This window comes from Tripterygium wilfordii, chromosome 7 (assembly GCF_013401445.1).
Source record: "Tripterygium wilfordii isolate XIE 37 chromosome 7, ASM1340144v1, whole genome shotgun sequence".
NCBI classification, from domain to species: Eukaryota; Viridiplantae; Streptophyta; class Magnoliopsida; order Celastrales; family Celastraceae; genus Tripterygium; species Tripterygium wilfordii.
Window position 1 is genome coordinate 7,413,034 of NC_052238.1, and position 11,732 is coordinate 7,424,765.

Below are 11,732 nucleotides of genomic sequence, written 5' to 3' on the forward strand. Positions count from 1 at the left end.
TCTTCCATTCATTTTGATTAAGCCCTAGCTAAGAGAAGCTTGTGGTTCTGACTGAGTTCTCCTGTCTTTAGATTACTCTGTCAGAAGATCTGACCCAAAAGCAAGACTGAATAAGCATTTTTAGATAATTTGGCCAAATTTTTGAGATAATTTGCCCATTGTAGAAGGCTAATAGAAGGTTTGTTGGCCATTATTACTTGTCAAGCCAATTTTTTTTATTTAGATAATTTCATGAGTAAGCTTTAAACTACAGTTTGGAGTAAAAATTAATTTGTGAGGTAAAATGAAGTACTAGTACGAACTAGTGATTAGTTGCAGACAGAAATGAGAATCTGTACGAAGAGGGGGGGGGGGGGGGGAAAGCATTTCAATATATATGGTCCCAAGTCAGTTTATTTTATACCTATTTTCCATGCATGCAGCAGAAGAAAATGACCAGAGGAAAGATTAAAAAAGTCAGTTTATAGGGCCCCATGAAAGGGATTGTACTTGGACAATCCATACAAGCTGTGATGAGGAATATTGTAAATATATGAGGGAGGAAAAGAACAAGAAACCATGGGGAACTCTGACTCTCGATTTGCCATTTTGTCTCATCAACTCTGCTCTTCTGAACTGGCTTTTGCCATTAACCACTCATTTCCTATTCTCTGGCTCTCTCTCCTCTCTAGTACTGCAAGGCCAAGGAAAAAGACACTATGTAGGTGCAGATAGGTAAAAGGACTCAGTCAACCCCACCACCTTTTTTTTAATTATTTTAAAGAATTTCCCCCATGCCTTCATCTTCTCTTCTATCTTTTTGGTGTCCTTTATGTACAATCCAGTAATAATAATATAATATCCTAAACCAAGTCGACATTATTGAATTCATTGATATATATATATATATATTGTTTTTACATCATGTCCCATGACTATGAGATTTTTTATTTTTTTTTTGCCTTTTATGAATAAACATATTTTATAAAATAAATAGAAGTATAATACATTTTCACGTTATTTAGCTAAATGACATTTGACCTATTCCTAATAACAACATTTGTATTTTTTTAAACAATGACGTCACTCTTTTTTAATAAAACAAGGCTCCCGCGCAATGTGTGGATATATATTCCATCAAATTTTCTAAGTTTTTTAAATATTTTTGTGCGATTTTCATTAACTTGCTTCATATTAATCTTTTCTCACGACCTTTTAAATAAATTCTACACATTCATTCTGAATTGAATATAACATATTTATATTCAAATAATTCCTAATATATTGTCCTTTTGTTTACTCCAATTTTTCCCTTTTGTTTTCTTTAAGTTTCTTATTCCTATATTTGTACAAATATATATTCAAATTAGATTAACTACTAACATACTTACAGATAGTTCATAGTGATATATTTTAGCATTTAACTTAGTCGAGTGTCAGCAATTGTATTATCATTCTATCGACAACATTTTCCCTGACACATATTTGTTCCGTCTTCCCAAAAGCATATTCAAATTAGATTAACTACTAATATACTTATAGGCAATTCATAGTGATATATTTTATCATTTAACCTACTCGGATGTCAGCAATTGTATTATCATTCTATCGACAACACTTTCCCTGACATGGACTTGTTCCATCTCCCCAACAGCAATGAGTCTTCCGATCACATCTGTATGAAATTGACATTATTTAAAAGTAATGCATAATTTTGAAATCAATATTATATTTGTTTTTAAATAATAGAAATTAGTAACATAGAGAATAATATTTCTATCAAATACACTCAAGAACAAATAGTAGACATAATGACCAAGCTGCTGAAGTTAGACGACGTGTTTGTGAAGTTGAGAAGTCTGATAGGGATTTGCAAGAATCCAAATATAAACTGAGTACAATTATTTAGTTTAAGGGAGGATTTTAGAGTCACTTGTTAATTTAGTCTTTAGGGCTTAGATAGTTAGTAGTTTTGAATAATCCCAATTATGTAGGGTTCTGTTATTTGTTTTGATTTGGTCTCTACAATTATTTCAATAATATCGAACATTCTCCATTCTCTTTTGCCATTTCTTAGCAAACACCAAAAGTATTGCTAACATTCTAGTATCAAAGCTTTAATTTGGTCTCTATAAAGGCTATACATTCAGCCTACAATTGTTTCAATAATATTGGACATTCTCCATTCTCTTTTCATATTTCTTAGCAGACACCAAAAGTATTGCTGACATTCTGGTATCGGAGCTGAGCATCAACTTTCAAAACCTAAGAATAGTAGCGAATGGCAATAGAAGGAGGATTTGTGCAACCATCAATTCTGAAGTTCGACGGACACTACAATCATTGGTGCATGCTTATGGAGAATTTCCTCCATTCAAAGGACTACTGGGGTCTAATTGCGGATGAAATTCCAATGGTGGTCGATGGGGTTTAGCCTACCACAATCAGGTGCGGACCCAAGGCAACAAGAGTGGGGTCAACTGACCCCACTAAAATATTTTTATTTTCATATAGATATATATTAATTTTGAAATTGACCCCACTAACATTTTTATTTTGACCCCACTAGTGCTAATATTTGATGTATATGAAAGTCTTATTGTGCCAAAAACAAATTGGCTTTGTCTTGTAAATCATAACTAATATATTTTAAAGGCCCAAAACTAATACATACACAAAAGGCTCAAACATGAGTACCTGATTTGTCTTAATTTTTAACTCTAAAGACTATTTTAAAGGTCCAAAACTAATATTTTGTTTGTTTTTATTTATATAGCAATATTGCAGTAGCATAGTTTGTCTGAATTTTTAACTCTAAAGATTAAAATGTGTCAATTGCCATAATTTGTCTAGTTTTTTATATTTAGTATTGTTTTCTTTAATACTGTAGTAGCATACTATAGATCAATTTTCAATTATTATTCACCTCTGTTTAATTTTAATTTTTAATGTTGTTTTCCATATTTTTGAAGACATAATTAATATATAACCCAAAAAAAATTTTGGGGGACACACCCCCAGGCCTCCACGAATATTTTTTCAGTTCCTTTATGAACTCAACCCCATACGCTCGGGAGACTGGGTCCACCCTTGACCACAGCTCAAACGAAGGCAATTGAGGAAGAGAAATTGAAGAATTGAAAGACGAAGAATTATCTCTTTCAGAGTATTGATCGTTCCATTTTGGAGACGATTTTGAGCAAGGATTTTGCCAAAAGCATTTAGGATTCCTTGAAGCAGAGGTATCAAGGCACAACACGAGCGTAGCGTGCACAACGACAAGCTCTTCAAAAAAGAATTTGAGATGCTCAGCATGAAGGCCAGGGAATCTGTAAATAAGTACTTTGCTCGTGCTATCCTTTGGCACAATAGATATGCTCATCTCAACTTCATGGGGTTGAAGCTTCTTCAACAAAAAGGGATGGTAAGAGAACTACCTACTTTTTATGCTCCGTCAAAGGTTTGTGGAGATTGTTTGATTGGAAAACAGCAAAGAAACTCTTTTCCTAAAGAAACAACATGGAGAGCTACTCAAATCCTTCAACTTGTACATGCGGACATATGTGGACCCATTACTCCTGTTTCAATCAGCAAGAAGAGGTACATAATCATTTTTATTGATGATTATAGTCATAAAATCTAGACTTATTTCTTTGTTGAAAAATCCAAAGCTTTTACTGCGTTCAATCTCTATAAAAACCATGTAGAAAAAGAGGTCGAATCATGTATTAACAGTCTTCGTACTGATCGTGGAGGTGAATTTATTGTTGTTTCTTCATTATGATTTCATTGTTACACGTTTCAATTCTTAATATTCCATAAATACCCACTTATTGATCCCCCACATGAATGAAATGCAGAGATGCTATGCAGACTCGACTTAGAGTGATAGAGAGAGCTTTGGAAAATAGCTGCGTCAGGATAGCTAGTTTTTGACTTTGAACCTTCCCTGGTAAAATATCATCGGGTTTATTCACTAACCAGTGAACGCGATGTCTTGAACTGTTCAGCTTTTGTATAAACCAAGACAACAATATTCACACAGTTTCTTTTCCACCATCATTGGTTCCTTTTACATTCTGTCCATTTTGGCCCTGGACATGCCTGGTAATTCATGAGTGCTTTAGAGAGATTAGTCTTGTCACTCTCATAGAAGCAGCCCCTTCACACTCATATAGGTGATTTCTTGTTAAAAGTATCCTACCATACTTCAGTTGAATTTTCAACGTACAAGAATCATTAAAATCATAGATTATCCTGAATCCATGACAGGTATCACCATCTCATCATAGGAAAGAGTTAGGAATAAATTCCCTAGTGATTACTTTAAGTTCCCCCACAATTCGGTTGTCCCATTGAACCTAGATCTTGGGATCTCCAATCAGCTAGGTTGGGTTGCAGTGTGACAGAGCTTTTAGGTTATGGACTTTAAACCCATTCCCCTCGATGAATTATATACTTGATCTCTAGTCAAGCCTTTTGTCAAAGGGTCAGCAATGTTGTCCTTTGATTTAACATAATCAATGGATATAATTCCATTTGACAAAAGCTGTCTTACGGTCTTATGTCTATGACGAATGTGTCGAGACTTACCATTGTATATTTGATTATGTGCCCTTCCTATTGCAGACTGACTGTCGCAGTGTATGCAAATAGCCGACACAGGTTTTGCCCACAAAGGAATATCCTCCAAAAAATTACGAAGCCATTCGGCTTCTTCTCCAGCTCAATCTAGTGCTATAAACTCAGATTCCATAGTAGATCTAGCTATACACGTTTGTTTCGAGGATTTCCATGATATAGCTGCACCACCAAGTGTGAAGACGTATCCACTAGTGGATTTAGCATCTTCCGAATCTGAAATCCAATTCGCATCACTGTAACCTTCAATTACAGGTGGATATCTTGTGTAATGTAGTCCATAATTAGTTGTGTACCTTAGATAATTAAGGACTCTAGCTATTGCTTTCCAGTGATCCTCTCCAGGATTACTAGTATACCGACTTAGCTTACTAACTGAGTAAGCAATGTCTGGACGAGTACAATTCATTAGGTACATTAGGCTACCAATGATTCGTGAGTACTCCAATTGAGATACACTAGGACCTTCATTCTTTTTGAGATGAAGAGTCACGTCTACAGGTGTTCTCGCTGTGGTACTGTTATCTTTGTCAAATCTATTGAGCACCTTTTCAATGTAGTGTGATTGAGATAACGCGTAACCATCCATTGTTTTGGTAATCTTGATTCCAAGGATGACATCTGCAAGACCTAAGTCTTTCATGTCGAATTTACTTGCTAATAATTTCTTAGTAGCTTTAACAATATTATTATCACTACCAATGATAATCATATCGTCCACATATAAGCAAATAATGACATAATCTGATGATGTGTTTTTCATATACACACATTTGTCACATTCATTAATGTGAAAGCCATTTGACATCATCACTTGGTCAAATTTTTCAAGCCATTGTTTTGGAGCTTGTTTTAGTCCATATAGAGACTTCACAAGTTTGCATACCTTCTTCTCTTTTCTTGGAACCACAAACCCTTCGGGTTGCTCCATGTAGATTTCTTCATCTAAATCACCATTCAAGAATGCCGTCTTCACATCCATTTGATGGATTTCTAGATTGCGTAATGCCGCAAAGGCTATTAGAAGCCTTATAGACGTTATTCTTGAAACAGGGGAATAGGTATCAAAATAATCTACTCCCTCTATTTGTTTGTAGCCTTTAACTACAAGTCGAGCCTTGTATTTATCAATTGATCCATCAACCTTCATCTTTCTTTTAAAGACCCACTTCGAACCCAATGGTTTACTTCCAGGAGGTAAATCCACTGGTTCCCAGGTGTGGTTTTGAATGATGGACTCAATTTCACTGTCTATTGCCTCCTTCCATGATGGAGCTTCAGGGGTAGACATTGCTTCCTTGAAGCTTTGAGGTTTCTTTTCTACCAAGAATGATAGAAAGTCAGAACCGAAAGAAGTAGAAGTCCTTGTTCTTTTACTTCGTCTTGGTTCTTCTTCAACATTTTGATGTGAAGTTCCTTCTTCCCCATTTTGAGTCACAGCTTTATGAGTTCGTTTAAGAGTGCTCATTTCATGTGTACTTTTGTGAGGAAACACATTCTCAAAGAATGAAGCATTTCTAGATTCAATAATCGTATTCTCACGTACTTCAAAATTTTCTGATTTATGAACTAGAAATCGATATGCACTACTGTTGTGAGCATATCCAATAAACACGCAGTCAACTGTTTTAGGTCCTATTTTGATCTTTTTCGGATCAGGGATTGCAACCTTTGCCAGACAGCCCCACACTTTTAAAAATTTGTAGGAAGGTGCTCGACCTTTCCACAATTCATATGGAGTTTTATCCATCTTCTTGTGAGGTATCTTATTCAAAACGTAATTTGCGGAAAGCAAGGCTTCCCCCCACAAATTTTGGGATAAACCAAAACTTATTAGCATTGCATTCATCATTTCCTTTAACGTTCTATTTTTCCGTTCAGCTATCCCATTTTGTTGGGGTGTGTACGGCGCTATAGTTTGATGAATGATTCCATTTTCGGCACACAGTGATTGAAATGGTGACTCATATTCACCACCTCTATCACTTCTTAACATTTTAATTTTCTTGTTGAGTTGGTTCTCAACCTCAACGTTGTATTGCTTGAATGCTTCTATAGCTTCATCTTTGCTTCTTAGCAAAAATACGTAACAATACCTTGTGCAATCGCCGATGAATTAAATCCAAAGGTTCACTATTTCTTTCAATTGAGTGAAATGGTGCCTTTGCCAATTTAGCTTCTACACATGTTTCACACTTTTGATTCATGTCTAAGCTAAATTTAGGTATTAGGTTCATGTTAATTAATCGACGTAAAATCCCAAAATTAACATGTCCTAATCTGCCATGCCATACATTACACGACTCAAGCAAGTAAGTAGAAGATGCAATATTATTAGCACGATTCACAGTCATTACATTCATTTTGAACAGACCATCAACCAGATAACCCCTCCCCACATACATCTCATTCTTAATAAGAGTAAATTTTTCAGATTCAAAAACAAGTTTGAATCCTTTCTTGCTGAGCAGTGACCCTGACACTAAATTCTTTCGAATTTCAGGCACATGCAGCACGCCAAGGAGAGTCAGCTCCTTTCCGGAGGTCATCTTCAGAACCACATCACCAACACCATCAACTCTGGCGGTAGCAGCATTTCCCATGCAGATATCCTGATTCACTATGGGACGGTATGAGGAGAACATCTCCCTACTAGCATACACATGGCGAGTAGCTCCAGTATCCACCCACCATTCTCTGGGATTTCCAGTCAGATTGCACTCAGAGATCATTGCACAAAGGTTCATCTCTTCCAGATCCTGTTTAACTCCAGTAAGGTGTGCCTGTGCCTTCTTTTTCTGATCAGGTTTCTGGCCTTTCCTTGAGCGGCAGTCCTTGGCTCGATGCCCCTCCTTGTCACACACAAAGCACTTGCCCTTGAACCTTTTAGAGCCATTCTTGTTGACTCCACCAAACTTCCTCTTAGAGGGCTTGTTTGTCTCCACCACATTGGCCTTTGCCTCCTGATGCTTGTACCCTTTCTTCTCATTGTTGCGATTGTCTTTCTCAATCCTTAACTTCAGAGTCAAGTCATCAAAGCTCATATCTTTTGTCTTGTGCTTGAGATAACTCTTGAACTCTTTCCAACTAGGTGGGAGCTTCTCAATAACCGCAGCCACTTGGAATGACTCACTCAATATCATCGCCTCAGCCAGGATCTCATTTATGATGACCTCTAACTCCTCTGTCTGAGTTACCACTTTCTTAGAATCCACCATCTGGTATTCCAGAAAACGAGCCACCACGAACTTCTTTGATCCAGCATCCTCTGTTTTATATTTCTTCTCTAAAGCCGCCCAAAGTGCTTTAGACGTGGGGAAAGTACTGTACACGCCGTACAGACTGTTGGTCAAACCATTGAGGATGGTGTTCTTGCACAAATAATCTGAATGCTTCCATGCATCCACCGCAGCTACAGTAGCAACATTCTGAGTGTTGGCATCTGCGTCATCCAACTTGGGTGCATCCTCTTTGAGAAATTTGGTCAGATTCAAGGTGGTTAGGTAGAAGTGCATCTTTTGTTGCCACCTCTTGAAATCTGACCCACCAAATTTCTCAGGCTTCTCACCATGCGGGTTAACATGGAACGTTGTTGGAACAGCAACAGTGACCTGCTGAATGCCACCAGCAGCATTCCTACCATTCACTCCAGCGGAGTTCATTGTTGGCACGATAGGGATGTTACCTCCAACCACGTTGGCAGCCATGTTTTCTCCCACGTTAGTCATAGTGATAACTACAAAATTAACACACCATAAATTAGTAAAAGTTTCAATTTGAGGAATGAACCATAAACAACATAAACGATTTAGTCTTAAGTTTGTTGTGAAATAAGTGGGTATTTATGGAATATTAAGAATTGAAACGTGTAACAATGAAATCAGAATGAAGAAACAACATTACCATATTACCGATCAATTGGATAATACATTACCAATGAAGAATAGAAAAGAAGATTGAATGAAAAAAGCCAAGCCCAGAGTAGTCTCTGTCTCCTTAAGACTAAATCGCCTCCCTACCGTCGGTTTGCTTCGAGGAATACAGACGACAGTCTCCCAGGATAGAATGGCCACAACTCTGCACGGAATGGAAGCTTCACATTGGGCAACTCTCGGAAACAACAAAGGCAGCTCTCAACTCTCTCTAAGAACAAATGCAAATGCTTTGAAGGTGTGATTTGTGAATGATATGGAGGCCTCTATTTATAGTGCTTGGGAGGTATCAAGGATTGGACGAAAATGGATTGGAACCTCATCTACACAGATAATTCCAATATTTCTTGAGAATAATCAAAACACAGATAATTAATTGAACAGATAAAATTTGATCTGTTTGTTCTACACAGATAAATGTTTAATCTGTTATTCATTTATCTGTTTGAGCCCCACGGGCCGGGCCGGGCAGAGACAAGTTTCCGGATTGGGCCGGAAGTCTGTTGGCCCACAGGCCAATAAAGGAAAAATAAAAGATCTGGAAATAGGCTGAAAGCCCATTGGTCGGATTGGGCTGGAAGTCTGTTGGCCCATAGGCCAATAAAGGAAAAAGAAAAGATCTGGGCTGAGTCGGCCCATCACACACACACGCGCGCGCGAAACGAACCTGACGGAAGGACGGCGGCGGCGTGGTCATTTTTGCATAAAGTGCATTCTTTCCCTCCCACAAAAGCTTGGGTGCCCTTGGGCCCAAGCCATTAGTTCAACCCTCACTCCTATAAACAAGAGTTGGTTCACTAAATCCTCCAATGTGGGACCTTTATTCTTCCTCAAACTTAGTCATGCCCAAATGGCTTACTTTGAAATAACATTTCATTCACTATATTCATGGCTTTGAACAAGTGAACACACATAATTATTCTCCACATGAAACTCAATAAATTCATGTTTAGTTCCAACATATCCAATAATTGGATCTCATTTCAATTCATGGTCAAAGACATGAATTTCCAACATTTATCTCATGGGAATTTATTGATTTCTGTAATAAGCATAGCATACGACGTCAACTTACAACCGCCTATTCTCCTCAACAAAATGAAGTAGTGGAAAGGAAAATCGAACCATTATGAATGTGGTTCGAAGCATGCTGTCAGAGAAGAAGATTCCAAAGATGTTTTTGGCCATAAGCTATCAACTGGACTATTCATGTGTTGAATAGAAGCCCAACATTCGCAATTAAGAACAAGACCCCAAAAGAGGCCTGGAGTGGCATTAAACCCACAATTGAGCATTTTAGAGTCTTTGGTTGCATAGCACATGCTCATGTACCTGATTGCAAGAGAACCAAGCTTGATGATAAAAGTAAGGTGTGTTTTGCTTGGTATTAGAAAAGAATCAAAGGCATATCGACTGTATGATTCTGCTTCACAGAAAATTATAATAAGTAGAGACGTGGTGTTTGAAGAAAATGACAATTGCTTACACAGACAACAATTATGCCGGAGATTTTGATGATAAGAAAAGTACTTTTGGTTATGTTTTTATGCTCAATTCAGGGGCAGTTTCTCGGTCATCTAAGAAGCAACCAATAGTGACGTTGTCCACCACCGAAGCTGAGTTTGTGGTTGCAGCTTCATGTAATTGTCAAGTTGTTTCAATAAGGAGAATTTTAAAGAGCTTAATCAGATTCAAGGTGATGGTACAACTTATTACTGTGACAATAGTTCAGCTATTGAGCTCTCGAAGAACCCTGTTTTGCATGGTCGAAACAAGCATATAGATGTTAGATTTCATTTTCTTCGTGAGCTTACTAAAGATGGTGTTGTTAAGTTAGCTCATTGTCACACTCAAGAACCAATAGCAGACATAATGGCCAAGCTGCTAAAGTTAGACGTGTTCGTGGAGTTGAGAAGTATGATGGGATCTGCAAGAATTCAAGTATAAACTGAGTACTATTTCGCGTACTAGGAAAAGATCGGGACATTGGACTTATTATGGCTATACGTATAATGTTGTCTGATTTGCATTGGATTGGACTTTATTTTAATGCAAGTTGTTTGATTTATATCTTTATGATTGTCTGATTTATATATTTATGAATGGATGGATGGATTGGATTGAATTGTTGTTGTTGTTGCATTTAGGAGTGTTATTTTGTTCTTGCAAGCGGGATGAGAGATGTTAATCACTGTCTTCGTTGTTTTCAGGTAAATAACTTTGGTCCAAGTAGCGTCATTAAATCAAAATGTTAATAATTTTTATACCTACTTGATGGATGGCTGTGACAAAACTTCGCTTGAGGAAGAAGAATTTTCAACTTTGGTTGATTTTTTATTTATTTATTTTTATACCTACTCAGTGGACGGCTGTGACGAAACTTCATTATATATATTTTTTAAATACAATAAATATCCAAGTTATCAGGTCACATCCATTAAAAATATAAATATATTGATCTTTAATGCCACATTAGTGAATTTATTGCCGAAAGATCATAAATATGTCAAATTGTGTAGATTAGAACAATTTTCAACTTTAGGTTCCCAAATTACAACATTTACAAATTCAATTACCGAGTTGAATTAATCAACTCTTTTAGTGATCAAAAGTTGCATTACCTTCAATCAATACTACTTAAAAACTGCCATTTTAAAGAGATGTTGCATTCCCTGCCAACAAAAAAAAAATAAAGTTGATATTTAAAAAAAAATAGTTTACAACAATGAAAAAACTTTAAAATGTTATTTTTGTATTTAAGTGTTACTTATTTATGGGAGTATTATAGTTTTTTGTCACCGAAAAAGTCATCCATTTCCAACTCAGTTATTGAATGTTCGCATGTTCCAACTTGGGAACTCAAAGTTGAAAATTGTTCTGATGTGCACTATTCAAGTAGTTTTTTATATTGATTTTTTTATGCCACATCAACAGTTTGACTGCTTGAATAGTCGAAAATCTATCCGCGTACATATTGGAACAATTTTCAACTTTAAGTTATCGAGTTGGAACGTTTGAACACTTGATAACAGAGTTGGACAAGGCCAACTCTTTCAGTGACCAAAAGTTGCATTACCCCCTTATTGATGTATAAGCATAATTATCAATGTTGCACATTTGTGTAAGATGTGTCTTTTGCTTGTTAAAGAAAAGGGAGACCGTTGTTAAGAATTATAGGGG